General features: G+C 35.1%; 1 protein-coding gene across 1 annotated transcript in view; it reads right to left on the reverse strand.

Moving 5' to 3' along the window:
• Positions 1–20,732, reverse strand: part of beat-VI (beaten path VI) — a 293,763-nt gene extending 273,031 nt beyond the window's left edge. The window contains exon 1 of the mRNA XM_070105889.1: positions 19,511–20,732. The gene's annotated coding sequence lies outside the window, so the exon portion shown is untranslated. The remainder of the gene's footprint in view (positions 1–19,510) is intronic.
• Positions 20,733–27,948: the final 7,216 nt, after the last annotated feature.

Raw genomic sequence — 27,948 nt, forward strand, 5'->3', positions numbered from 1 at the left:
ATAGCTTCGAAGTGAAATCATCTTCAACGATGAAAAACATTTTCCAAGCAAAATTGCTAACCAAAATGGCAGATACACGCTATGTCAATTCCCACAACAGCCGGCTATACGTTACCAGAATTGTCCTACATTTTATCCGATCAGCGACTGTTATTTCGAAGACCTAAGCCTGTTTAAATGGGTAAGTAAAAAAATAAAATAAAGATCATTAATTGCTGTGGTTCCGAAGTTATTATATATAATAATTTATAATACAAACGTTGCCATACAAGAACTTGATTTTGATCGGTCCGCTGTAATGGTAGCTATATGATATTGTTCGGGAAAAATTTGTTCAGACATTGTGGCGTTGTCTTGAGCAATAATACCTACATGCCAAATTTCGTGAAGATATCCTGTCAAATAAAAAGTTTTCCATAGAAGGACTTCATTGTAATTGCCGATACCGGCGATTCTAACTAATGAACAGCTTCTTAAGGTGACAGGGACGTGCGAAAAATTTCATATCGATATCTCAAAAACTAAGCAACTAGTCCGCGAATATATAGATGGATAGACGAACAGACAGACGGACCTGGCTAATTCAACTTACCTCGTCACGCTGAGCATTTACCATATGTATTTTTTCGACATTAATTCCGACTTTGTTTTAATGAAGACAATTTTGCATATATGGTAACTCCATATCTTCAAAGCTTAAAGTAATTAAGCAAAATATTTATTTAAACCTTTTATATGTGCGGCTTTGAGAAAAAATGTTTAAAATCAGCATTGTTGATTTGTTTAAATAAAATTAAATATTTTTAAAAGCCATCTGATACACATTTAATACAAAACTTTTTTTTTTAAATAAAATGAGTTGTTTTTACAATTTTTTGTTGTGTAATTAATCTGTACCCATAAAGGCTTATGATGTCCATCAGCGTTAGGAGCGCCGGATTTTCGGTTCAAAAAAGCTTTAAACTATATGTGAACTCAGTTTTTTGCCTTTTCTTTACAGTTAATACTTAAATTGTTGTTCATCAAATTTAATGCGAATGCGATGACAGCTATTAAAAGTTATTAAAGCGAGCACACCGCAGCACACACCTACATATATGTGAGTTTATTTAAGCGCCAGTAGGAAACTTTTTTAATAGTTAATGAAAGATTTCGTAGTTGGAAAGAAACTAGTTTATTTTTGATTCCAAAGCACAGTCTTTTGAAATATTCAATAAAATGATATTGAATACTGTATACTGAATATAGATATTTGGATAGAATGCAGAGGCAACAATTTGGTAGTCAGAATATATACATTTTTTACCATCTTTTAAACTTTTCACGTCATTTCCTCGATGATAAGTATCTTATTTGGACAACAACAAACATTCGCAGAAAGTGATTTCATTATTATATAAGGCCTATAACTATACTTTACACCGCTATATTTAATACCGATTCGCATCATTATGATTTTGTACTAAAAAAAAGCTCAAACCTTTAAGAAAACGCTCTGAACTTAGTGATTTTTGCTTGCTAATAATCCAAAGAAATTTCCTTTTTACACTCAGGGGCAGAACTGAACTTAGAGTTATGATATTTTCTACCTTATACACAGAGATGTCTACTTCGACCTTCAAACTAAAATAGTCTGAAAGCCAGCACTAATAGTTTTTCCAGCAGGGTATAGAAGAGCCAGCAATTATGTCCAATATATTATACATACATATGTCCAATTAAATTATGCAATTTTGGCTTTTAATTGCTGTAATCTCATCAAAAGGTCATGATTAATTTTAATACTCTTACAACATGTTGCTACAGAGTATAATAGTTTTTTTCACCTAACGGTTGTTTGTAACACCTAAAACTAATCGAGTTAGAATATATACATATACATATATAAATGATCAGGATCAATTACTAAATGCATCAGAGATATAAAATTTTACTCCCGAGATGGTACAAGAGCGCTTTATATGAGACGGTGTTAAATTTAAACGATGAATATGACACCGCACACATTTAGGTGGAAATTTATATATCGGGATTAATTTCAAATTGGGTAAATGTCATAACTTTGATACCAATCTGTGAGTTATCTCAATGAAAATGAAAAAAATGTGTTTTACTAATATCAATGTATCTTGTGCATAAAATGGATAAAATCGGGTGAAAACTTACCTTAACCCCCATAAAACTTACTCCATATATATGTTTATATAACTTTATACCATATATTTATAAAATTCCTTGAAAATAAGTTCTGAAGTGTACCTGAACAATGTCAAAAGTTAATGCAATCAGCCCTTCCATTTATCTGCCCCCAATATATATAATGCTTTTCGACTTTCCACTTGACTTTAAACCGTTTATACGATATTCCGACCGACACTGAATCACGAGATTTAGGCTGTTAAGTAAATTATCTCACTAATCTACTAAATTTAGTAAGATTTCGCCATACAAAAATGACATTTGTAAATCTCATTACCGAGGAGATTTGAAATTTCCCTATGTGACTCGGATTCAGCGCCATCTGTTTGTCAGTAGGGAATAATAAATATTCAAATATGTGAACTTTTTAATGTCAAAAACAGCTGTTTTATAATTCTCGAAAATCACTTAAAACTTTTGGTCGGAACATGGTATTAGGTTGATCAAAATGTATCATATTGTAATAAAATTAAGCAAACACCTTTTCGTAAAAGTTATAACATTATATTAATGATTTGGCGCTCAAATTGGTCTTTGTCTTAACCTAATATCCTAATATTATAAATTTCGATCCTTTGGTTAACGTTTTTCACATCAACTCAATATGTTAAATTTAGCCTCTTCTGTTCAGTTTTGTATCACATACAATATATCTCATTTGATAATAATTTTAGTATAATTTCCGCTGACGGGAAATAAAATACAGTAGTAAAACTAAGGGAGGCTATGACCTGCAAAATAAGTTATTATGATACCAAATTTGATTGTAATCCATACACGATTTAGTCGAACAATGAAGTTGCAAGTATATAAAATGTTCGGTTACACCCGAACTTAAGCCTTTCTTACTTGTTATAATTGCATTAATTCACAGAGTTAATCGATTTATTGATAACAAATAGAACAAGTGAGAAAATATTTTCTCATTTTTTTGTATTCAAAAACTTTACACAAACTTAAGCCATTAAACGAGGTAAAAAAAAATGATTTAGTTTGATAAAAGTTATTCAAATGAATTATAGATGGAAGTGTGTTTAATTGGATAAAGGCATAAGCTTAGACATAAATAATTAAATTCAAAATTATACACACTTTATTTTTAATTAATTTTGCTTTACAGCATACATATACACACACACACACAAAAAATAACCGTAAATCGCGCTTTAGTATTTAAATAAAAGCGAAAGCTGAAAGTCACAGCCTTACCCCACGCACACACACACACACAGCCATTGGCGAGATCTAAGCATGGAAGCGGCAGTAAACTCTAATAAAACTTTTCGCACATCCCACACTAATCCTTAAAGTGCTATTTATGACCGAAAACGTATGCGTGTAGATATTTTAGTATTTTGGTGTTTAAGTTGTATTCGCTTTTCTTTTGTCTCCATTTGCCACCTGCCAGTGCGCCAGTAAACAAGCGAGAGCATCAAAAGCAATAAACATATGAACTATGTCTATACAAATATGCGAGTATATGAGCACATTTACGAAAAGGATGTGTGTGTGTGTGTGACACCGCATATAGAAAATTAGAAAAACAGACGAAACCAGCGTGTTGTTGTAGCTGTAAGCGAAATGCGAGCGAGAAGCGTTCATGCAAAAAACTACTAAATAACACTTTGTACGGTTGTTATTGTTTCTATTTGGGCTGGCGCATTTTTAGCGCGCGAACTACAGAACATTTACAGCTATTAATGGCATTTAACGGCGTTGCCACCTACACAATAAAAAAAATTCACAACAACAACAAAAAAGTGAATACAGCAGACACAATTGATATTGAGGTAAGAGAGGGCAACCACTTAACTGGTCAGCAACGCATAAACCGAGTACGGACCCCTATTTGTATATATGAATATGTGTGAGAGTTTTTATACGTATGTGGTAGTAGCAGTGTTTGCCGCGTCAATATAGCTCCATTAGTCACGTTTTTGTTTGTCTAGAGACTTTTAAGGGTATACCAGTAAGCGAAAAAACGGTTTATTGCTTGTAACTTTTTTTGTAATAATCAGTATAACATGTATTGATGAACCAGCCTAAAGAAGTACTCAACATATCAGCAGTTATTTATTAGCTTCGTAATACCGACTTACGGCACATAGTACTTGTATATCGTTTTATAGCATCTTATGAATAGGCATGTTGGCACAACTCATAGCTTCTCTACCTCAAACCGTTTAACCAAGCTATAAAACAATAGTTTTGTTCCAGCAGTAATCAATCATCATATATGCATTCCAACGACCCTGCTATTGCTCTTCCATAGTGCGAATGTCCTGATGAAAACGTTCTTCTTGTTCTTCACTTAAGTCGCCTAAATTTTCGGGAAACGGTCTAAATAGCTGAATAGGAAGTGCATCTTGATGCTGATGTTATAACCTAGTCTCCGGTGGTGCTCAATGTGTTGAATGTAGTCTGGAGAGTTTTGGTTTTTCCTAAGAAATTTTCACACGCCAAATAAATTGAATCCATGCAGATTTCTCTTTATCTGTCATACAATCAGTGAAATGTTGGTCCTTTATTAGTTCCTTGATTTGAGGATCCTCACAAATACCAGCTTTAATGTTTTCTGTGCTCAATTTCGGATATATTTTACTGATATATTTTAAACTTTCCTCTTCCTTGTTTAAAGCTTTTACAAACTCTTTTATTTAACTTTATATGAAGAGACGATAATAATGCGGTCTCTGGCTACTAGAAGGGCATTCATCACATTCCCACCACCCGGTACTAGATTCACTCTCAAAGGCCAAACTTTTTTAGTCCAGTGTTCTGTATTGGCTTGGCTATACCATAAGCATATGAAACAAGGGTGTTACATCCTTCTTGTTAACCCAGAAAAAATTTACTATTGCATTTTAAGATCACGTATAACAGCCAAGTTATGTTCTATATATTGGCTTCCCAAAGTAGTCCTAATAGGTCTTTTTTATAGAATCAGACACATTTAAAAGGCATTCTCTAAGCATATAGTCACCACAATCAGCACAAAAACTCTTCGTATTTAAACAAGTTCTTCTTAATGCAGACTTAGCGGTTTATTTATCCTTTTTATTATATTTTTACCCAAAAAATTAATTTAGGTAAGCCGAGTAACGCTATTTCAAGAATTAGCTGTATCACTAAAACTACATTTGAAAACTATTTGAAAATATTCTTTGAAAATTTACTGGGTTAACAGTTATAGTTTAGTTTGCCGTCAATGTAAGTATTGTTAATACAATTGTTATAAGTAGTATACTTAAGGTGAGAGCTTCAATACCATGTGGAACATTTGTATATAAAAATATTTCAATGAGCCGCTAGTTGACGAGAGTTGCCGTGGAATGCAACGACAGTGGAAACGTTTTAAATTTGCAAAACGCGACAAGCGAATTTCTGTTTGCTTTACGGAAACTGTCACAGACATTAAAGGCTATAACAAAAGCAACAGCAGGAGGTCAAGTTAAGCTCTGACACAGAAAGCGGTAGTAGTAAAGAGACTCCAGCTGGTAGCCAATACACGCCCAGTAATACTCAGCTGGAACTCACAAAAGGCAAACCGTCACTCCTCTACCTTTTGCTCACCAACTACCGTTATCTACAGTCTACTGCACCGTGTCTGCTATATCCGAACGAACTTAATTTTCAATTTCGGAAAAAGTGGCGCGCCACGCAACCGAGCGCGAAAAAGTACAATAAAAACATTAAAACAGGCGCTGGAAAAAGTGCCGCTCGACACTCAAACATACATACATACTTATTTCGTAGCGCACATACAGGCGCGATATCGCTGTCAACAGCACACACTCACTTTAGGTACCTTTCTATTGTTGCAAGTGTGTTGGTGTTGCAATAGCGGTGTCTGCCGTCACTTGCCATTGCCTTTTCTTCCTCTCCCTCTTTTCGCTCACTCACGGCTACGAGGTGTTAAGCAGATAGCGGAAGTGGCAAATATTTTTACACTTATTTACGCGGCAAATTTGCTCCAAAGAAACGTTTTGACAGTGTGAAACTTTTTTGACAAGTATAAGACTACGTTTAGTGGAGTGAGTCGAAATGCTCAGCTCTCAGCAGTCGGCAAATGATGAAGAAACTTGGTAATGAGCGCAATTGTCGAAAAGTTTAAGTTAAGTAAAGAAGTTGGTGGTGCAAAATTCGCGCCTAAAAGTTGGTCTAATTCCTATGGCAGGTACGCTATTTGCGGCTAAAAGCATTTGTAAATTATTATTTACTTTTTCAACAGACGTGCAAAATATAATATTAGAAATTAATATTGTTTGTAAAAAGTCAGTAAGTTGCTCAAAAGTGAAAATTTTATTAGCATGGGGTGAAATCGCTCGAAGCATGGATGTCTAAATGTTTAGTTCAATATTTGTGCTAAAAGTTATTAGCGATAACTGCAATTTGTACACTCATTTTTTTCTTTTTTGAAGAATTAATGAGGAGGCAGATTTAAGTCAAATTATTGCGTCGCCAGAAGAGAAAGAGAGACTAAATATTTAACAAAGTAAAAGTTCTTAATTTTATAAAGGTATAGTATTTGCCAATTCATCTCTACATATATCAATGTCATACTCCCTGCTCTCATTCTCCTTAACCCTATATGTATGCAACTGCTTTACTCTCGTGATTGTTATACATGCTTAACTCTAAAACATTGCCGAAAATTAGACTACTTTTGAATCAGAAAAATTTACGGCAAGTGCGAAGTTAAAGAAAACCGAAGCTAATAACATTCCTCTAATGGTATAAAGCAACACTGATAACGGAAGTCATATAAATACTCTGTTTTGTTCGTCATTAGAAAATTTGAGAGATTTCGATCGCAATTGTTGCAAAGTCAATAAAAACTGATTCGCAAGATGTGGTTCATACTTGTACATAGACTACTGTATACAGTTCCTTTCTGAAGCCATAAAAATCGCCGGAATCAAAATATAACCTTAAGAGAGCCCATTTATCCTAATCTCCAAGTTTTCTACTAGCTTTTTTACAATCTCGGGTATCTCTTGATCAACGAAGCCGGATAGATATTTGAGTTGATATAAAACTACTAAAAAACTTTATTCAATTAAAAATTTCACTATCTCTGCGCGTTGCTTCGTTGCGAAGCGATTTAGGTTTAAAAATTTTTTGACAAATGCACTAAACTGTTAGTAAAGGTCGAAGTCATTTATTTTTTATGTACCAGCATAAAATATGTACACCCGCTATACCTATTGCACCCTTGAATCATGATCCGTCGATATCAATGCCTTGATATGAGAAGCTCTAGTAAAATTTTAAAATCCCAAATTGTCATTTTGCTTTTAAATTGCTATTGGATCAAGGTGCAAGCAGGAAAGCATAATGGAATACCTCTCAAAATAAAAAATATCAATAAAAAATTAAAAACTATTTTTCAAAATATATATATATTTATATTGTAATAAGTGCTATCTACTATAAATTTCTTCCTTACTTATTTTATACACAACATTCATAAGTATAAGTATAACAGGTTTCTTTAAATGCCTCAATAAATACTCATTCCTTCAAATAACGCGAATTGCGTCAATCACGCAAACGTTCAACTGAAATTTGCAAAATTAATTTATGAACTAGACTCGCGATGGCGCAGTTGTTAGCACGTGACAGCTAGCAAAAGCTAAACGCAAAAGAAGTGCTACAAAATGCCAGAGACTCATTCCCGCTACAACAACATGCGCTATTATTTTGAAAAATTGTCAAAGCATGAAAATCAAAAGCGTTTTCAATTTAAGGCACAGACGTGTGACCCCAACTACCGACCTGCCTAGGTCCAGGTGCTTGTATGTCAACAGCAGTAGGTGACTAAATAAAATTGTGTGTGTGAAAGTGAGTGGGTGTGTGCGTGTTAGCGGCGGTAATGAAGCTACAAGGCGCTGCATGCAAAGGAAACGTATGTATGTATGTTTGATAAGTGCTTTCAGCACAAAATGTCAACGGAATTCATTTCCACATGTCAAGCGGCGTGCTAGACCAAAGCGCTGTCACACATGTAACCATCGCCGCCCATACCTGTACGTGCCACGCAGCAAATGTTTTTGCTTAAAAGTGCGGGAGTTAAATATGAAATGAATCAACTCCATTGTAAGGCAAACTCCGCGTACACCACGTGGCTTCGGAGAGCCAGCTTGAGCTTGGTGTGGTGGGAAAGCGACAGCCAGCCTGCCTGCCTGGATGGGTGGGGTATGCAAAATCTGTGAAATCAGGTAAATGTCACGATTTTATTATATTTAAAAACAATTTTTAAATTGTGTTTTTTTTTTGTTTTTGTTACATTCTTCCTTGCTTACTTTCCACTTGGCAAGACGATGGCTTGTCGTCGCCAAGACTGTCTGCCAAGTGTCAGTGGCGAAGACACTTCAAAAGTGAAATATCTGTTGCGTTGATAGCTTGACATTGTTGTAACCAAGCCAAAGAGTGGCGGCGAGCTTTTCGTTGGTGACAGTGATGATTTGAAAAGTTTGGTGTATATACACATTTATATATATATTTTATATATTTCTCAAAACGGACACTGTGCCCCGTTACTTAACTTCGAGTTGCCTCCTTTGTTGCTTTCATAACGGAAAATAAGATATATGTGTCTGCTCTGCTGGTATAATGATGTGCCCAAAGGTACCAGCAAACCCTCACAGGTAGCTGTCGGCGCCGCAACGAAGTTGTTGAACCACAAGTGTGCTCGAATACAATTGGAACAACAACTCAATTTGCACTAGAACTCGACTAGCAAGCTTTTAATGTTAAATAAACTACATATATGAAAGTAACCACTAGGCCGGAGTGAATACTGAAGAACGGGGGGTCACTGTGGTGCTCTGCAAAACAAAACTGTCCAACAACTTGCAACAGAGTGTAACACTTTCCAGTGCAACTCACCTTAAATCGATTTCGCTATTGCGTTTATGTACAATAGGTAGCCGCACACACATGCCACTTCACATCTGAACCGGAAACGGATGCTGTGGCCACCTTCTGTGTAAACAGCAATAAACATGGAGATTCACACACCGCACTCGCTCAAGCAAACACAAACAAACCAACTTGTATTGAAAGTCACATAAACATTTTAACCAAATAGTAGGTGACCCCAGCGTTGGTGGAAGCTGAGAGGTGAGGGCAGTCCAACAGCTATCGTGGGAGTGCAGTGAAATCAGCACTAAAGCGCTCTAAGTTGGTACCGAGCGTTGAGTAGCCGCACACAGTGACTGCTGCCACTACCGTTACGTGGCTTATGACCACAATGTTCGATTGTCATAAATCACAGGAGTTCCAGCAGAGTGTTTGCACTTGATTCGCAAACATTATTTTTTGCCTTCTGCTGCTTCCTTTGTTGCGGGTGCTCTTCTTGTTGTGCTGTTTTACTAGAGCGACCGGTAGAGTACGACAGTGCACGTAGCACCACTGCACTTACCTGACTGTATATATGTACATGCGTATGTGTAGGTGTGTATATTTGTATTCCTTTGGCACAGAAACAATGCTTTCATCGCAGTTGGCAGCGAGTCTCTTCTACCACCACCAGCAAATAGCAATTTCACCGGTTCAACCATTCGAATGTCACATATGCTATCCGATAAGCAAGAACAGCAACAACAACAACAATAGTAATAATACGATGCTCAAGGATAATTGCGCACATATACATAAATACACATACATAAGTAGAAGCGCAAGCGTACGTGCGTGCTGTGCGAAAAGTCATAGTCATATGCCTGAACTAACGTACAAACAAAGGTATTCCGCAAATATGCGCACAGGCATGCATACATGCATACACGCAGCCATACATGCATGTATACACGTGCTGACGTAGAAACATATGTAGGTATTGTACATATATAAATTACGAGTTAAGAAAATATCATTAACCGTGTAAGCAAGGCAATGGTAAGCTTTTCTGTTAAGGCCAGTTGATTTTTTAAAATCCTTTTTACAGTAACAACAACAAAAAACTACTTAATAATCTTTAATTTAAAATTCAGTTAATTACTCATTTTGCTCCAGCATTAATGAGCTGACAAGATCGTCAGAGTAAAAATTATCACTTTTATAGATCACGGTTTAAAGGCAGTTTTTATGTGATAACATCACATATATAATCTATTCTAAGAATTAACTGCAGAGAAAACCTTAACCCTTAGAACTGCTGTATTAAGAATAAATTTGTGGTCATTCACTTTTTCTAAACTCTGTTGAAAATATTTTGTGGGAAAAATACGTCAGCGTTTTTCCAATTATTACAAAATATTAGAGGCTATAAGACGATAAAGCATTAAGGGAGATATAGGAGCATGTTTCTGGCTATAACATAGTTTTGGTTTTTTGTTGCTTGTATACAAACTCAAAGGATACAAATTATTTCATACTTGTTTACACTTATTTATAAGTTGTATTCTATTGTAAACGAGTAGCAAAAGAACACACCATACAATAGCGAATGACCTTCAAACTCCAAATAAGCTATTTCACGAAGTTCAGGAAGATTGATTAAAATTAGCGGCTTTAACCAAAATGTTAATAAAGAAATGAATACTGGCGAAACTAGCTATAGTCAGAGGTAGAAGAAATAAATTCAAGGTACTGCTTTGTTATTAGTTTAAATTAATTAATAGCGAATTGAAGAATAAGATTTCAGGGAGATGGAGCGATAAGAACAAGCAAAGTCACGAAATAAATCTAACTCATAGCTAGCACAAAGAAGCATTGGACTATAACTAAATACTAAACCAGTTACATGAATAGCGTTCCCGCATAACAAACTTCACTCTAGAAGAATAAGAAGTGTCAGCATAAAGCACATTTCAAATATTCTCCGCAGAAAATACTCGGTGAATTTCCGGTTGCGGTTAGTAAATTCAGGGACCAAAATAAGTGAACCAAAAGTACATAAGTATGTACCTGTGTTTTAAACGTGGACAACAATAAAGAAATTTCAAGCTTGGAAAGATTTTTTTCATATTTTAGATCAATATTTTGTCACGAATAACGGCTGAATTTTCTTCAATTTCCTAGTGGGTTTGCCTGCCCTGAGATATATGACTAGTCTTGCACATACACAATTATTTATTGTTTGCTTTGGTTATGGTATCTGCGTGCACCTCTTACGTGTGTGGCATATGATTTTCTACGTGCCTCTGATAATTAACTTCGAAACCTTTTTGCAAAATCTATAGCGAAAGTTCCTCGGCAAAAGCGCTTCCGACTATACACCCTACATTTCTGCGGACATATATGCAACCCTACAAGCAGCAGCGGCAGCAAGCAGCCAAAAACTATTACAAAACTACAAACGAACGGGTGTTGGTGTTGCGCCAAGTGTCGCAGAACTTTCACACACCTGACTGCCGTTACTCGTTGTATCAATGCAGATGTCACATATTTTTACAACGATGTTTATTTATATTTATATAAATAACTGTGTACAATTGTTATTGTTAGAATTAATGCCTGTTTAGAAGCACACACTTGCATACCGATATACACCTGTAAGACTGTGCGTGGTATTTCAAGTATCATTTCTCATGTCGTTGGTGGAGTGGAAAGGGGGTGCTTATAATTGTATGCCAACCCAAAGCAAACATTTTATGCTGAGGTAAATCATTTCACAAATAATTGTGTACATATATATAATATCTATGTGTGTCTAAGAACTTATGTTCCCGAGCAAGCTGTTTGATTTTATGTGCAAATTATTTACATAAATATCATTATTTCAATAAATTATTTATTAAAGTTCTTTTATTTATGTTTTCTATACCGAAATTATAGGTAATGTTCTCGGTATTGAATGAGATGTCTTTGTTTGTGAGTCTTGTTATATTATAATATAGAACTCTAGTGAATGATATAAAGTTAATTATTACAGCGATTGAGGTAAGGTTAACACATAGAGTAGGTTTTGTGAAAAATAGAAAATTGCTCGCATATTTAGGACCATCAACTTAGCGAGAAACTACAATCGTGCGTAATAAAAAAACCTATATGACGGTATATAACAACTTTTATTCGTAATATTGAAGATAAATAATAATAACAAGTTAGAAATAATATTCACAGATTCTGAGTAAGATTCAATCGACAAAATGTATTTATTTTTGTGTGTGGAATGGCGGTGTATTTGGATTACATTTTACTCAAAATATATTCAGTTGGGTCAAAATCGTTGATACCTAAGACTATATTATCACAACAAGAATCGATACGTTTTATTCGATTTCTTGAAGTGCTACATGCTACGAAGTACCGTTATATCAAAATTAGACCAAACTATACGGAATAATTTTTTTCAAAACTATCACAGCATATTAATGGCAGTCTTTGACACCAAAAAGTCTTCCTTTGTGTATACTATTAAGCTATTCATTATTTTTGTAACAGAAAGATAATTATCAATAATCATATTACAGTTTAAAAGCACTAGGAACGAAGGCTATAGGCCTGACGATAATATATATGTCGGTAACAGTGCCTGTCCTCACTATCGATAGCATCAAGCTACTTCCTTGTCAAACTCAATTGGTGGCCTGGTGTCATAGCGGTATCGCTGAAAACTACAAAACCGATGAGCTAGCAAGAGAAGCCACCGTTGCTTATCGATTAAATCGTATTGAGAACGTGCTGGGTCTCTGTTGTCCTCTTGCGTTCTAGCGCTGGACGTCGCGTGAGCTTAGCAGACACTGGTCAACAACTACATAGCTCCAGTGCGACTGCGAGCTCGTTCTGGCCTAGAGTAGAACCCAGGAGATCAACAGAACTACTTGCTCTTGCGCAAACCAAGTAAAAGAGCAGGAATTGATATATGCCAGCTTAAGACAATGGGGGGGACGGGAGTTAACAGGTGTCCAGATAGGACTCGTTTTGGATCGACCTTTTTAACTTAACCTAACCCTGCATAAAATTTTTTAACGGCATTAATATCAACTACAACTAAATCCTAGCATACTATATAATATACCGGCACATAAAAAATTTATTTAAGAACTTACACTAATATACATATTATGTATATACATTAGTATGTACTTGTATATAAATAAAGTCCCAACTATGGGGGCTGGCAAAGCCTGGGCCAAGCATCGCCGCTCAATCGTTTCTACATATTAAATGCGCGCAGCACTTTGAGATCCTACTACGTGCCACAATTTACAACTACAGCAAGAGCGTATTAGTAACATAAGTCTGCGAAATTGCAGAATGACAATAAAAGTTCAGAAAGGTCGCCGCGATGCTTACCGAATTGGATTGCTGCGATCCAAAACAAAATTGCAGCTTTATGCATGGCTGCTTGCAACATATCTCCTCGTACACATACACACACATACCAATAAACATATGCTGCCTGCATGCGCTGCAATGTGCATGAGCATAAGTGAATTCGCAGAGCAGAAATTTTCAAATTTGCTTAAAAGCCACGTTTCACCGTTGCCGCGCGCGCCGTCACGGAACAACAGTTTTATGCGACTTTTGTTGCAAGGAATTTATTTTTGCTGCGAGTGCAACTAAATCCATTGTTGTTTGCCACTTTTTTGGCCATTTGTCGCTGTTATTATTCTTGTAGGTTTTATTGTTCTCTAGCATACGTTGCATTCCGATGCGTTGTGGCAAGTCAAAAGTTTAAGAGCAATGCGCTCCAAACAACGCTCAGCACAACGGTAGAATAGTGGCAGGGTAAGCAGCAAGCAGCAAGTGCATACCAAGCATAGCAAAACATGCAACATGCAAATGCACGCAAACACATACACACTTATGCAAATAGTGAAACTTGAGGTAAATAAATGTGCGTCGTCTTAGTGCAGTGTATAATCTCTAGACGCGCTGAGTTCTGGGAGCGCTTGCATATGCAAGAGAGCGCGCAATATGTACGCGAGCTACAACAACAGCAATAAAAAGGCAGCTGGTTCGGTGGCAATATGCGTCAGGACTGTTCTTAGCATAAAAGCTAATTTGTGTCAATAAAAGAAAGTTGTAGAAAAGTATGACGCGCCAAGAGGTTGGAGTGGAGGGCGAAGCGGCGCACAATATGAAAGAAAGATAATGCTTACGCTGTCAAAGCGAAAAGTTGTTGGGGAAAACTTCGTCGCCGGGTGATTAGAGGATATACGCTGGCTTGCACAATTTGCGTATGAAAATTGAGCTGTTTACAGTGGCGACCTCAAATTATCGACAGTTTGAAAGTATTGTTTTTACCATTATAATTTTATTCTTTTATAAATATAACGGTGGCGTGAAACTTTTCAAATACACTTTTTTTCATAAAATATTCGATGTCAGAAGTATTATTTTTGCTAACAACTTTGGAAGTGTACAGTTGAGACAGAAGCATTTTTAATGCTTGCTAAAACAAAGAACTGTTAATGCAATTTAAAGATTTGTGTTGCTAAGGTTTTTTGCATAATAATTTAGCTATCCAAAAACTAACTGTTTTGGCATCACACAAGTCAAAGCATGGGTTTAGTTTAAATTTCATGCTTTTAAGTGTGACCAAGCGGAATCACAGGAAACCGCGGTCTTGCCGGTCCAGGGTAAATCATAAGAGTCTCTAGTTCATTTTTCACTAGTTTTAGGAGTTCTAACTGGCCACTGCCCAATCAGAATTAATGCGGTAAAAATTTTACTGTATGCCCGTTTCATAAGCACTTGTCTTCACAAAGGACTGTATAGTATAAAGGCTAAGTGTGATCCCCATAGAACTGAAGCTAACTTAAATGTGAATGAATGTTAATTAGGTGATTAAATTTTTATTTATTTCAAAATATATTTTTTTTTAGTTCGGTGCGATTCTTGAATCAGAAATCATGAACTAATAAAGAGCATTATTTTGAGGGAGTTTTATTGATACTGGGTAACCCAAAAATTTGGATCGGTATAAGGTAAGTGGTCATGAGCAACCGCTTTCTATGGAAATGTGAAGGAACATAATTGCATCTTCACGAGCAAAAAAATCGGCATATAACTTTCTTAAAAGAAGAATACTTAAGAAAGCTTTTAGGAATATTATTGTTCCGATCAATAGTTAACATATTGTTCGGTTATATACCAGATATTAAATGTGTCCCACTCCGCTTGCAAAGATTTCTGTTTACTTTAAAAAGTATGTTTTGGGATCCTTATTATAATATTTCTCCATCCAAGTAGTCGGATATTTAAGCTTTCATCCAAAAAAGATTTATATTATGAAATTTTTTTTTGTCTAACTAAACCTCTTTCTAGCCTCTATCAGTTTGAATACTTAATAAGGGCTTATTAAAAATATTAGGACCCCATATTGTGCTATGTACCCAAAAAAGAACCTGAAAGTGTGTATAAAAATGAGAAAATTTTAAAAATTAAGTAAAGCATATAAGTGCATAAATTTACATAAGCTGAAATCTCTACTAGTTTCATTTTAATGCTATTGCGATTTATATTAAATTTTTTTCAATACCATTATCGACAAGAATAACGGGAGCGTAACTGTTAGTAATAATATTTTTCCGAGTTCCAATTAGTGCGCCAACAAGTATACAATATATTTAATTACATATATATAGATATGAATAATTTTTTCATCACAATTTTCAGCGAATTTGATATTTTAACTGCAGATAATGAATTATGTATGCAAAAAATTAGATTGAAAAAGTTTGCCTACATTTCGGCGTTATAATTTCGCGCGGTGTAATGTCAACAGAAAGCGCACAGAAAAACCCATAAATATCGTTCAATAATAAAAACCATATATTCTTCAAATTTATTCAATCAAACTTTGAACGTAATCGAAATCTACTTTTAATTAAATATAATTCACAACAGTTGCTATATTTAAATCTTAGTTTTATGTGCGTAATAAAGGCAGATACGTGGTTATATAAATTTTTTGCCAAATTACTGTTGCATAGCAACTCTAAAAGTCTATATTGCCTTTCATGTTGGGATGGTATAATAAAGAAGCATTGTATTTAGAGTTGCAAAGCTTTAAAATTCATTGGAAAATTCCGCAACTTCCGTCAACCGTAATTTTAGCATTAAATATTTTTATTAATAACTGCATACTTTTTGCAGTAATAAGTTGCGTAACGCATTATTAATTGCGCTCAATTTGTTATTATTATTGGTTATTGTTTTTTATTTGAATTTATTTATATGTTATAAGTGCGACAGAAGTGCTTTTGTATAGCGGAAGTCAGCATAATATGACCAATTGCGATATTCTTTTAGATAATCCGCCAATAATTCTGAAGAGTTGAGCGAATAATACCTGTAAATTTGCTTTGCCTAATGGAATATCTGTTTGAGTTTTCAGATCCGTTGACTAGTTTTAGAAACACATGGAAAGATTTTCAAGTTTTTGCTTAAGATTTCTCAAATGACTGATATTATAAATCGTAAATACAACATCTTTTCAACTTTCTGATTTTATAAACTGATAAAAATTTGCTCATGACTGATCCATTTAAAATTAAACACAGAAAAATCGGTTAAATTTTTTCAACATTCTTGTACAGTAAAAGTGTGATACAAGTTTGCTTCAAAGACCCCACTTTGCCATGGTGAAATAAAACAATAGATTTTATAATAATTGTCTGTCTGTCCGTTCGTCCGTCTATGCAAGCGATAATTTGAAAAAAAAATTGAGATATCTTCATGAAGCTTGGTCCATTGCACCAAAGGAGGGTTGCTATGGCAGATGGGCGAAAGGAAACCATTGCCACGGCCACTAAATGCCATTAATCTAAAACATATAAAGTGCCATAACTAAGCTTCACAATAAGAAATTTAGTACAACGAATTGAATTAGCAAGGCAGATCTATGGTTGAAAAAATTAAAAAAAAAAGTTTAATAAGTTTAATGTACATATCACCTAAATAAACAAATTCGCTCAGGGCAAAACATTTTGGCATCCCTCCTCACCCTTAGAAAATGGGTGGTTCGGATTATAACGTAATGGTTCAGTTAAAAACTACAAAAAGTGCGATAAATCTATAACTAAATGCGCCAGAGATATAAAATTTAACACACGCGTTGATAAATGGACGATGAGCGTGGCACCACCCACATTTAGCTGGAAACTCATAACTCGGGACCTACTCGACTGTTTTCAGCCATATTCGGTGCGTAATATTAGCTCTGATATTCCTATAATACAGTACAAATCGGACAAAAAACAAGCCTACTTTCATATAACAATTTGAAATTCCAGCTGATTCTTTTCAGTACACATTAAGAACCAATCATTGTATCCGGTTATGACCAAAAATTGTGCAAGTTGAATTAAAACTATTCAAGCACCCTGATACCGAATATGTGGACGCCAATTTCTATTGCCAATTTTTTACCAAAAATATCGGTCAACCTCAAGCTACTTTTGTATCACCAAGTCCTTAAACCGATCTAGACTTATAGTATTCAACTCTGGGCTGTACCAGTCAAAGCAACAGATTAATTATCCAAAGATTTCAAAACAAAGTACTTCGTGGTATTGTTAATGCACCCTGGTACATTCGTAATGACAAGTTGCATATAGATCTGAATGTAGAAACTGTTGACAACGTCAAAACAAAAAGTTGACAAAAAGTATGCTCAAAGTCATGAACAACGACTTCAACAACATATCAACATTGAGGCTCTCCAGCTCCTTAATAATGATGGCCTTACCAGAAGATTAAAGCGAGTAAAACCTTTCGAACTTGTGTAAAAAAAAAAACTATAAATAAAATAATCATTGTTCAGGTCTCACTAAAATCGTGACTATAATCCATACATATGTATAAATTTATACATCTGAAATGAATATTATAGGATAAGCATTTTGTAATTTTTAAACCGTATAAATTTAAGTCATAAACAAATAGTTTATTAGTATTAATTTACAAGATTGCTATAAAATAAATTCCCCAAAGAGGTGTATAAAAAAAAAAAAAAAAAAACTATTTTTAATTTGCTTTTCGTAAAATTTTATTTATGCCATTTTTCACGAAAACCTTTTTAATTTTATTATTCACTACTTTTTTAAATACTAGATTGCTTTGTTAAACCCGACTTACTTTTACTTAAAACCATACCATCGTTAATAATGTACGACTATATATTATTGCCGAAAATTACAACTTAAAAAAAAAGATTTAGAATAGTCATTTTATTTATTTTCGGTTTTCATTGAATACTCCATTTATTTATATTATAAAATATATTTTAAACATTTAAATATTTATGGCTTGTTATAATATTGCTTAATAACAATTTTATTATCATAAAAATATTTCATAGTAAATATATATATTGTATTATATTGAATTAATTATTATTCAACATGATAAGAATTCTATTATATATAAATAATGACTTTAAAAAAATAATTATCTACACAACACCAAAAGAACATACACTTAAATCTTTTGCATGAAATCCATAAAACGCCCGCGTTGCACGTAACTTCAGCTGAATAATTAAAAATAATTACTCGCAAAGTTTATCGGCCTCCAATTCAGCAGCTAAGTGCCAAACGCCGATACTTAGCGACACACCCACACACCATACATACGTATGTATCTGCCACAATTATGCGAGGCATGCATACCGGTCGCGACGCATAGAATTTGCATGGCAAACAACTCGCCGTTAGCTGTTAGCGCTTATCACACGTCACTTTGCTACAAATTCTATACATTTTGGAGGCAAGTACCCAAGCCGTACAAAGAGACATACAACTGTTTCGTACTATGCCACATAACCGCCAACTCAGATAACAACAAACAGCTCAACGCATCATAAATCCGCAAAGTGAAGCTTCTTCCACCCACACACAGATGAGTGCAAATTGCGTGCCACCAATTACCTTTAGCAAAATATTTTATTTAGCAACCAAATTGTTTTGCTCCACGGTACGACTGACTGCTGTTTGTTTATACTATATGTAGGTATGTCTGTAGTTAAAGCACCACAAAGTACGCAATAAAATTCCCCCAAAAAAAAAAATATTTTTGTTCAAAAAATAAGTGCGAGCAAACCAGCTGACGCTGTAAATTATTTTACACTCAACTGAATGGAGGTAGGAGAAAAGGGCAGTAGCAGCAAAAAATAACAACGTCGATTGTTTATGTTTCTGCGCGTGTAAAAAGAGTAATAACAAATGGCATAACATTGAAAGAAAATTAAAATGTTCGCTTGCCCCACGCAGCACAGTCAATACAGAGGCCAGAGAGAGCTGCACACGGCGGTGGTAGGCCCCTCGTAAAAAGTTGCGTTGCTACCAACTGTGACGTACACTCTCTCCACGTAAATATATAACAAACAAGCTACATAAAATAAAATACTTACCCGGAAAATAGAGTCAGTGGCACACAAGCAACGCACTATTTACATAGCCAGCGCCGAGCTGCGACCGCGGTACTTGCCACCACGCTTGTGGCTTTCTAATTCGCGCACGTTCAACGGTGATATTTTATGAGAAGCACAACGACCACAGACAAACCGAAGCAGTAACCAAGCAGGCGAGTTATCTCAATGCGACACAGCTTGAGTGTCCTTCAGCAGCACGTTGCACGCGTTTGATGGCGTTGTAAGCAAGTATAGTGGACGCAATGGAAGCGAAGAACGTCTTTAGTACGTGTCGGTATGCCAGTCAGGTGTCGCAGCAAGTATATCAAACATTTTACGAGCTGACACTGTCACTACGCGCTATATATATATAATATGTATGTATTTGCCTGTGTGTTACTTGCAAAGAGAATTATGTGACACTATAGTATATTACGCGCTGTGGTAGCAAGAATGGCTTGTAGTTGCTTGGAAGCGCTATGGAAATTAGAATTGAAAATCACTTAGATTATTTATATAAATTCACAACACACGCGCGCACAATAACAAACGTACAAAACGAGGGCACGTGGCTAACACCCCTCAATGTAGCGCGTGAGCGTAGAGGTACTACAAAAACAAGTGCGCCAATAAAAGTTTACGCACCAGGCAGCGCTATCGCTAGCGGTGACAGCGACGACAAACAAATGCACATAACACTAGCGCAAAGGAAATGAAATACACTTCCAACGAGTGCTGCGTAAGCCGGCTGCTTGCCACGCGAAATGGACACGAACGAAATTTGCTTTGCAAAAGCAAGCGGTAGAAATTCATAGATTGTTAAACAATTAGCACCACAATTGCACATGCGCTGCTGACCTAGCAAGAGCACCAACAACTGTTTGTCACATAAACGTGCCACAACAATTGCTTAGTACACAGGCATCAAAATATGGTTGCCGCTTATCGAATTCTCACTACTTTCTCACCACACACGTTGAGCGCAATAAAATTGTTGCAAAGATATTGCACTAATAGTAAAAATCTTTTATGTCCTAATAATGCCAATCAAATCGCACGTGATAAGGACGCGTACGTAATTTGGGCCAAGCACTAGTGGCATACCGCAATAAATATTGAAAAGTCGAGCGCACGACGTTGAGAAATATATATTTTGCACGTGTAATACATCAAACCGAACCAAACCGAACCGCACAAAAGTTCCTTTGAGACTGACTGGCAAGTCGTTAGCCGAACAGCGCGCAGCGCATACCGTAACGCGTGTTTCAGTTTCAACTTAGTAGCAGCACATCGTGTGACGATTGGGACACAGCAGCAGTAACAGCAGCATTCGGCAAAGCAAATAGTAGCAGCGGCGGCAACAACAGTCGCTACAGCAACGCAGAACGCTAACCGCGTTAATAGCGTCGTTTGTTGTAGCGGCAGCATGGGCAACACCCGAGCAATAGGATTCGTTTGATTTGTAACCAACACGACAGCAGTATGAGCGGTCAACAGCATCACATCGACGCAATTTGGCAATAACGGCACAGCGATGCTGTGACGGAAGTTAGTGATGACGTCGCACACGATGTTCCACAGTGCTGAGTGCCTTCGTGTGCGCTGAGCAAGAGCACTGAGCAATTGGTGGAACGTGTGTAATGAAATCAGAGACAATAGCAGCAGTAGCAGCAGAAGTGGTAACGAAGTTGACTCGTCGTCTGCTTTCGTTTGCACCTAGTGGGAGCGCCGGATGCTGATACTCTGGCTTGCTGGCTATAGCAACACTCCGCGTGATGAGCGGAAGTTTGCACTGCGTGAGAGTGCAATATCTCTTTAACACATATTTCCGTTTACCGTTTGACGTTACAGACGAAGTGAGCAGAGTATTTACTCTCATTGCAGAGTAGCAGGTACAAAGTGGCAAAGGAACAATAGTTTTAAATTCATCTTTTGAATCCGTGCATATATTATATTAAATGTGTCGATTATTAAATTTATTAATCACTATCGCTTTTATATACTTAATATAAATAAAAGTGTCTTTTAAGTCTAGGTTTTGTGTAGCATAGCAAAATTGCTGTGGTCTTAAATGGATGAAGTTGCGAACAGAATGTTTACCGCCATTTTGAGCGTGTATCTCAGCTGTGACTGCGAATTTGTGACACCTCAGTGCGCTAAAAAAAAATAGGATGTGATTTAGTGATGGGATAGATTTATTAATATTAAGCGCAATGTATATTCAAAAGTTAAAACATTTATATCATACAAGTATAATATATTTATATAAGGATTCTTTTTATGTAAGGAAATAAATCCATTACTTTTTCGTTAAATTAAATATTTTATTTAGAATGATGCGATTTAGGTCGAATATGCACCGTTTTGTTCGATAACTAGGCAACAAGTTGGGAATACTCGATCGATTATTTTGCGCAAATACGGTACTTGAGCTTGAGACCAAATATATAACAGTAAATAAATCTAGAAAACACTAAAACTAAAATCTAAAGTTTTCTTACCTACTGCAACAACAACACAAACATTTTCTAATAGTAATAAAAATATTAAAAAGTTGCTCCGAAAAATGCATACTATAATCTCAAGCTGTTCATTAGTTTTACTTTGTTATATCCATATTCCAATGAGAAGAAAAATTCTAAAATTATTTAGCTATTAAAAAAATATATATTGTAATTGAAAACTTTAAATATTTTTACGCCACATTTTATCGCGAAACAAACTTTTCTTCATAACTACATCTGTTTAACTAAGTAATTACATTGTTATCCGTAGGTTTTCAATACGAGTAGATACGAGCGGCTTTTATAATTAAGTTTGTTAATTAAAAAATTTTATAACTAAAAACCATAATTAGTAAAAATATCATTAAAATAGTTCTTGATAATGAAGATTAGAGCAATAAACTAAAAAAACCCAAATATAACAAGCCATCAGTCACTAAAATTTTAAAATTACATACCTTTGGCAACCCTTAAGTATGAGTGCAAGACCTAACTCACTATAATCCGTCAAAATAGGCCACAAACAAAATAGCGAAATACCAAAGCTATCGACGGTTGCAACCAAACTTGTTGCAAAGGGAACGGAAAAGGAGACACTTTTGTTATCAGCAGATGAAGAGATGATTTTCACAATTGGCCAATTCGCACAATACGCAAAACACAACGGAACGAAATGGCTACGGAACGGAATAGGAAAAAGCAACGGAATGCTACGGAATGTTAGGCGCGAAGTATCGCAAGAAACATTTGATTGCGCTGCTGTTGTAGTTGTTGTGCTTGACGCAGTTATTGTTGCATTTGTTGTTGTACTTAAGCAAACACAAACGATGAGAGTAAATTACGAAAATTCTTTGATTTGCTTTTGCTATTACTCATTGCAACAAATGTTATTGCTATTGTTGTTAGTGTTGACGTGTCTACTGCTGCTGCTGCTACACCTAACGGTAGTTGCGCTGAGAAGGACGCGCTCGCTAAACTCGTTGTTGTGCAAGCAAGCCGATGCTGTATTTGTTTTCGTTGATGAAGCTAGATTTGCTACTTATAATTTTTGTTGCCACAGCCGCTGTTGTTGATGTATTTTGCGGCAATTGTTGTTGTTGCAGTTGCTATTTTTCGCTTTGTTACTTATTTTCTTGTTTACATTCCACGCATTTGATGAAGATATTAAAAGGAAGTAGATTTGCTAAGCGATAATTGCGGATTGGCGCACACGCGGGTCGCGGTGGCAGCGGCAACGGTAAATGAGCAGTGTGGTGTGTGTAAGTTTGTGGAAAGCGATTGTCCGTTGGAAAAACTTTTAATTGTTGTTTACGTGTGAGAAAAATGCAAACAATGAGATAGTTAATGAATGCCGTAACAAAGAAAAGATGCACAAAAAATGGAAAAAATATAGTTGCACGCATACTTATAAGCATAGAGGTATAGTATGGTGTAAGAAGAACAAAACTTGCAGATAATTGTATTTCATTTTCGTTAATGCAATTGTAGACAAACACTCCTACAAGAACAGTGACAGTCATCTGACCGGTAATATGACAGTCACAGCTGAAAAAATTTTGTCAGCGCGCAGAACCAAGTTTCTATCATTTTCTTAAAAGCGTGAGTTTGCATCCCTCTTTAACACATGGGTATTTTAAATTGATTCACTATATATCTATACTGCTCACTCTCATGCCTTTTTCTGAGTCATTGCTGACCATAAATTCATCAGAGCTGAAAATTGTCAATTATGACTGTAAATCTATCACAAGTGAAAAATTCTTTTGCGCAGTATATAATACAGTTTTTATTTCTTTAATAAATTAAAAACTTTAAATTCAAACTAATTATAATATTATACATTAATATAAAAAAGAAGTGAAACAAAAATAAATTATGAAAAGAAATTTTTACTTAATTCCATACTTGCTCCTCTCAAAAGATCTGATGTACGTGTTTCACCAGTTCATGGACGTTTCGGAATATAAAAATGCCCTAATAAAAATGAAAATTTACCAAAAATATAATTTTATTTGAGACTTAATAATTACTTACATATATTATATTTGAAAACTCCTCGTTACTTATTTATTTTTAAACACAAAAAGACTTATTGCACAGGAGCACGCAACACTTTTGGTTTATCACACGTAATACTTGTAACAGCTATTTAGGTACTTGTATATCACAACTTCTATGAAAATTTATGCTATAATTTTTCGACGTATACAGAATTTGCTTTTGGAAAAATCGTAAACATTGACAGTCATTTTACTGTTCATTTGACTGTCAGGGGTGACAGTACTAAAGAATGCAGCTATTTCATTCTTACATATGTAAAGCTATAGTAAGCAATATAAATTGTAAGGGTATCTCTTTAACAATAACAGTGATGGTCAATAATGGCCGGGTAAATTGACTATCAGTGCTGACATAATAAGTGTGAGTGTATTGGTGAATCCATCAGCAGTTTCTTGTAGGGACACTCCCGAGCAGACAGCGGTCTTTTCTGAAATACACACTTAAACATGTGTAACAAAATATGTACATATGTTGTATATAATGTTAGAGCGTTCGCAGAGGGTAGTATTGTGACCCCTGTGGTCAACTGCCGTAAATTGGTAACTGACTATCACGCAGAAAAATATCTTCTTTACAGTCCCACCCCCAACTCTCGACCCGTTTTAACATCGTTCATGAAAAAAATTTACAATAAGCCTTTTCATGGTGCTTAGTCTAGCCGAAACATATTTAGGGACTGTGAAAGTGTGTTCGGAGATTATACTATATCTCACATAAGGAAGCGCTATTCTCAGATTTATGCTACAAAGTCACAGAAACGTCAGATCTATAACGCTCCTATGCCCTTTTAATGCTAAAAACGTCTGAGTCTGTGGCGACCAATATAGATATAGTGTTACCTTTTCAATTTCGAAAGAGAGGATTTGCTGCTGCTGTTTTTATTGATACATCATTCGGAGCTGACATCAATGTATTCTGTCTAAAAAGTAATGGTAGGTTTGTCTGGTCTATTTTCCTGAACTTAAGTGAACTATGTTAAAGGCATCCCTGAATGAGAAATTACAGCTCTTGATTTAGATCATATATTTCCAAATAACCCACACTTTTTAAGAAAAAAGAAGGATTTTATCTATAAGAAATGCACTTGTGAAGGGTATTATAACTTCAGTGCTGCTTGTTTTTACTATTTTTGAGTTTTTGAAACAATGCGCAACATTGTCATTGTGTCACGCATACCACTTGTGCATTCACACTTAAAATACAGATAGCAATTTTTTAATTTCATGCCACACAAAGAAGCCGGCGCACACACAACTAAACGCTCATTCAAATGCGCCACGCTAAAAACTATATAAACACAAATAAATAGTTGAACAATGCTAAGTGTGAGAATGAGAATTAGTCGTGTTGCACGTGTTGCAATCAAGACATTGCGACACATAATTGCATTGCACTGCAAATGCATACGTAAATGAGTAGTGAAGCGTACGCACAGACACACATGTATATTAAATAATAATATGGTATAATGCACTTGTGTTCTTTGCACAACAACAACAGCAACAGCATATAAATGAAGCAACAATGGAGCAAAATATATATGACAACAAAGGACCAAAGCAGATATACTCGACTGCTTTCAACAAAGTTATGCGACATAAAACAGCAGTGTTGCTTGCAACTGCGTCAAATTAGTGAAAGTGTTGACGCATGTATGGCAAACAATTATGATGATGATGCGAGCGCGTGCACACATAAAAAGAAATTAGACTTTATATCAAGACAAGCAGTCTGAGAAGGTGCGGCATTTAACCGCAAGGTGCAAAAGTATAACAGAGCGAATACACGCGGCACTATGAGTATGTGTCGCTTGATAAATGTATATATATCTTACATTTGAGTTATGGCGAGAAACTGAAAGAAATATGCAAAAACAAATATTTAATTATTTAGTATAAAGCGGGAGTTAGTAACAAATAAAGGATAAACAAATTCGTTCTTAACTGGTGGTATTTTCAGGCAGGACCGTAATATTATCTCTCGACCTTCCATCGCCAGCAACAAGTTAGGAGCAATCTTAGGCTTGCTATGTTTTATGCTACTTTGTGCTTTAAGATAGTTCCAGATGAATAAAAATCTTAAACCTGCTTCGCCTTTCGAGCCCTTAGCTTAGATGTTGTCAACGTAAATTAGTCTCAAGATTTTGAAGAATTTTGTTTATCTTCGTAACTAGATTATCCATTTAAAAAACATCTGGTTAGACTTATGCATTTTTTAAGTAGTTCCTCAAGTAATTTGTTAGCGTTCAACATTACTAAAATCAAATAAGTTTTTAGTGAAGAAAATAAGGAATTATTATTATTTTTTTTTTAATTTGACACCAGTAATACCATATTGAATTTGTTGTCATTAAGTTATAAAAAGTTTTTCTCAAAACTATATTCGGGTAGACATTTTTGTTGAAATATAATAAAAGAATTATATTATTTAAATTAGGGATTATTACCACTTGCAAGTAAGAAAAAACGCATTTTGAACTTTTCCAAGGCATTTGATTAAATAAATATAAAAATAAAACGCATTTACTAGGTGTAATGTACTTTTACAATCGGTAATTCATTTTGCAAAATTTTGAAGTCCTTTCATCCCATAGCCTAAATTCAGCAACAGATCCGATAAAAAGTGGCTATATAGACGATTTTTCTTCTTAAAATTATCTTAAATCCAAAAACAAAAAAACTAAAAAAAAAAAAAAAAAAAATATTATAACAATAGACGACTACAAGTAATGATTGAAAGACTACCCAAAATTTTAAATGGAAAATGGCTTAAAAATTAATATCAAAAATTTTATTTCTTCAATTATTACCTGACAAGTATATCTAAGAAGATCGCATGTAAGTTTCAAGTCGATCGGTTCAACCGTTTCGAAGAAAATTTCCTCACCGAAACTGAAAACAGCGTTATGAGGAAAAAGCGCTTCTTCGGGAGTCGATTTGACCAAGTTGAAAAATTCATAAAAATACGTTCACATCTCCGAAACTATCTATAAATTTTCGGAAAATATACATATTTCTACGTTCGATATATAAAATCGTTTTGTTTTTAAATTCAAAAATGAAAAGTAAAAATGTGTAAACTGTATTTTTGTATTTCTATTCAATTCAGTTTTATTCAGCGTTTTTTATTTAGCTACTTAGTACTTATTTGACTTCGAACTGTGGAAATACTCCCGAAAAATTGTTATCGTTTATGTAGTAATTTTAGTTGAATTGGATGTTTTGATAGTTATATGGCGACTTTCTACCAAAATGTGTGTCAAGCTTTATGTAAGCTTTCTGAGACGTTTAAAATTTCTGTTTTTAATTATTTGGCTTGAAACGTTTGTTAAACTGCTAATTCCTTATTGTTTTAAAATGTTGCAAAAAATCAAATCGGTTCACCATTTACTACATAGAATATGATATATTAAATGCGATATGACTAAGAAATTGTAATAGTGCCAATGCTAATTTTAAACAATAAATATTTAAATCTTCTTAAATTTAATTTGTAGATTTGGTCTGTCAAATACAACGGCAATGCAATTAAACGCTCAGTCGAATATAGAATATACATTTTTTTTTTGCTAAGATTTCAAAGTGCCGCTCGCCATGTTTGCACTTGTATGCCAATGCCACTTACGCACACATTCACTTTTAATTAAAACACACAAATTCATTAATTTAATAAACGAAGCGCAAAAATGCTCACTTCAACAAGGAACGTGCGCCTTCCCAGAGTGCGCAGAGGGTCCCAAACAAGGCGATGCAATTTGCGCTCAACGATAAGCGTCGATTTGAAGTTTTATGCAAAGTGCGTTCCATTTTCAGTAATTTAACAACGAGCGAGCAACATGAGAACAAACAAATTCGAATTTAAGAGAGAAAGTGT

This window comes from Bactrocera oleae, chromosome 2 (genome assembly GCF_042242935.1).
Source record: "Bactrocera oleae isolate idBacOlea1 chromosome 2, idBacOlea1, whole genome shotgun sequence".
In the NCBI taxonomy this organism is placed as follows: domain Eukaryota; kingdom Metazoa; phylum Arthropoda; class Insecta; order Diptera; family Tephritidae; genus Bactrocera; species Bactrocera oleae.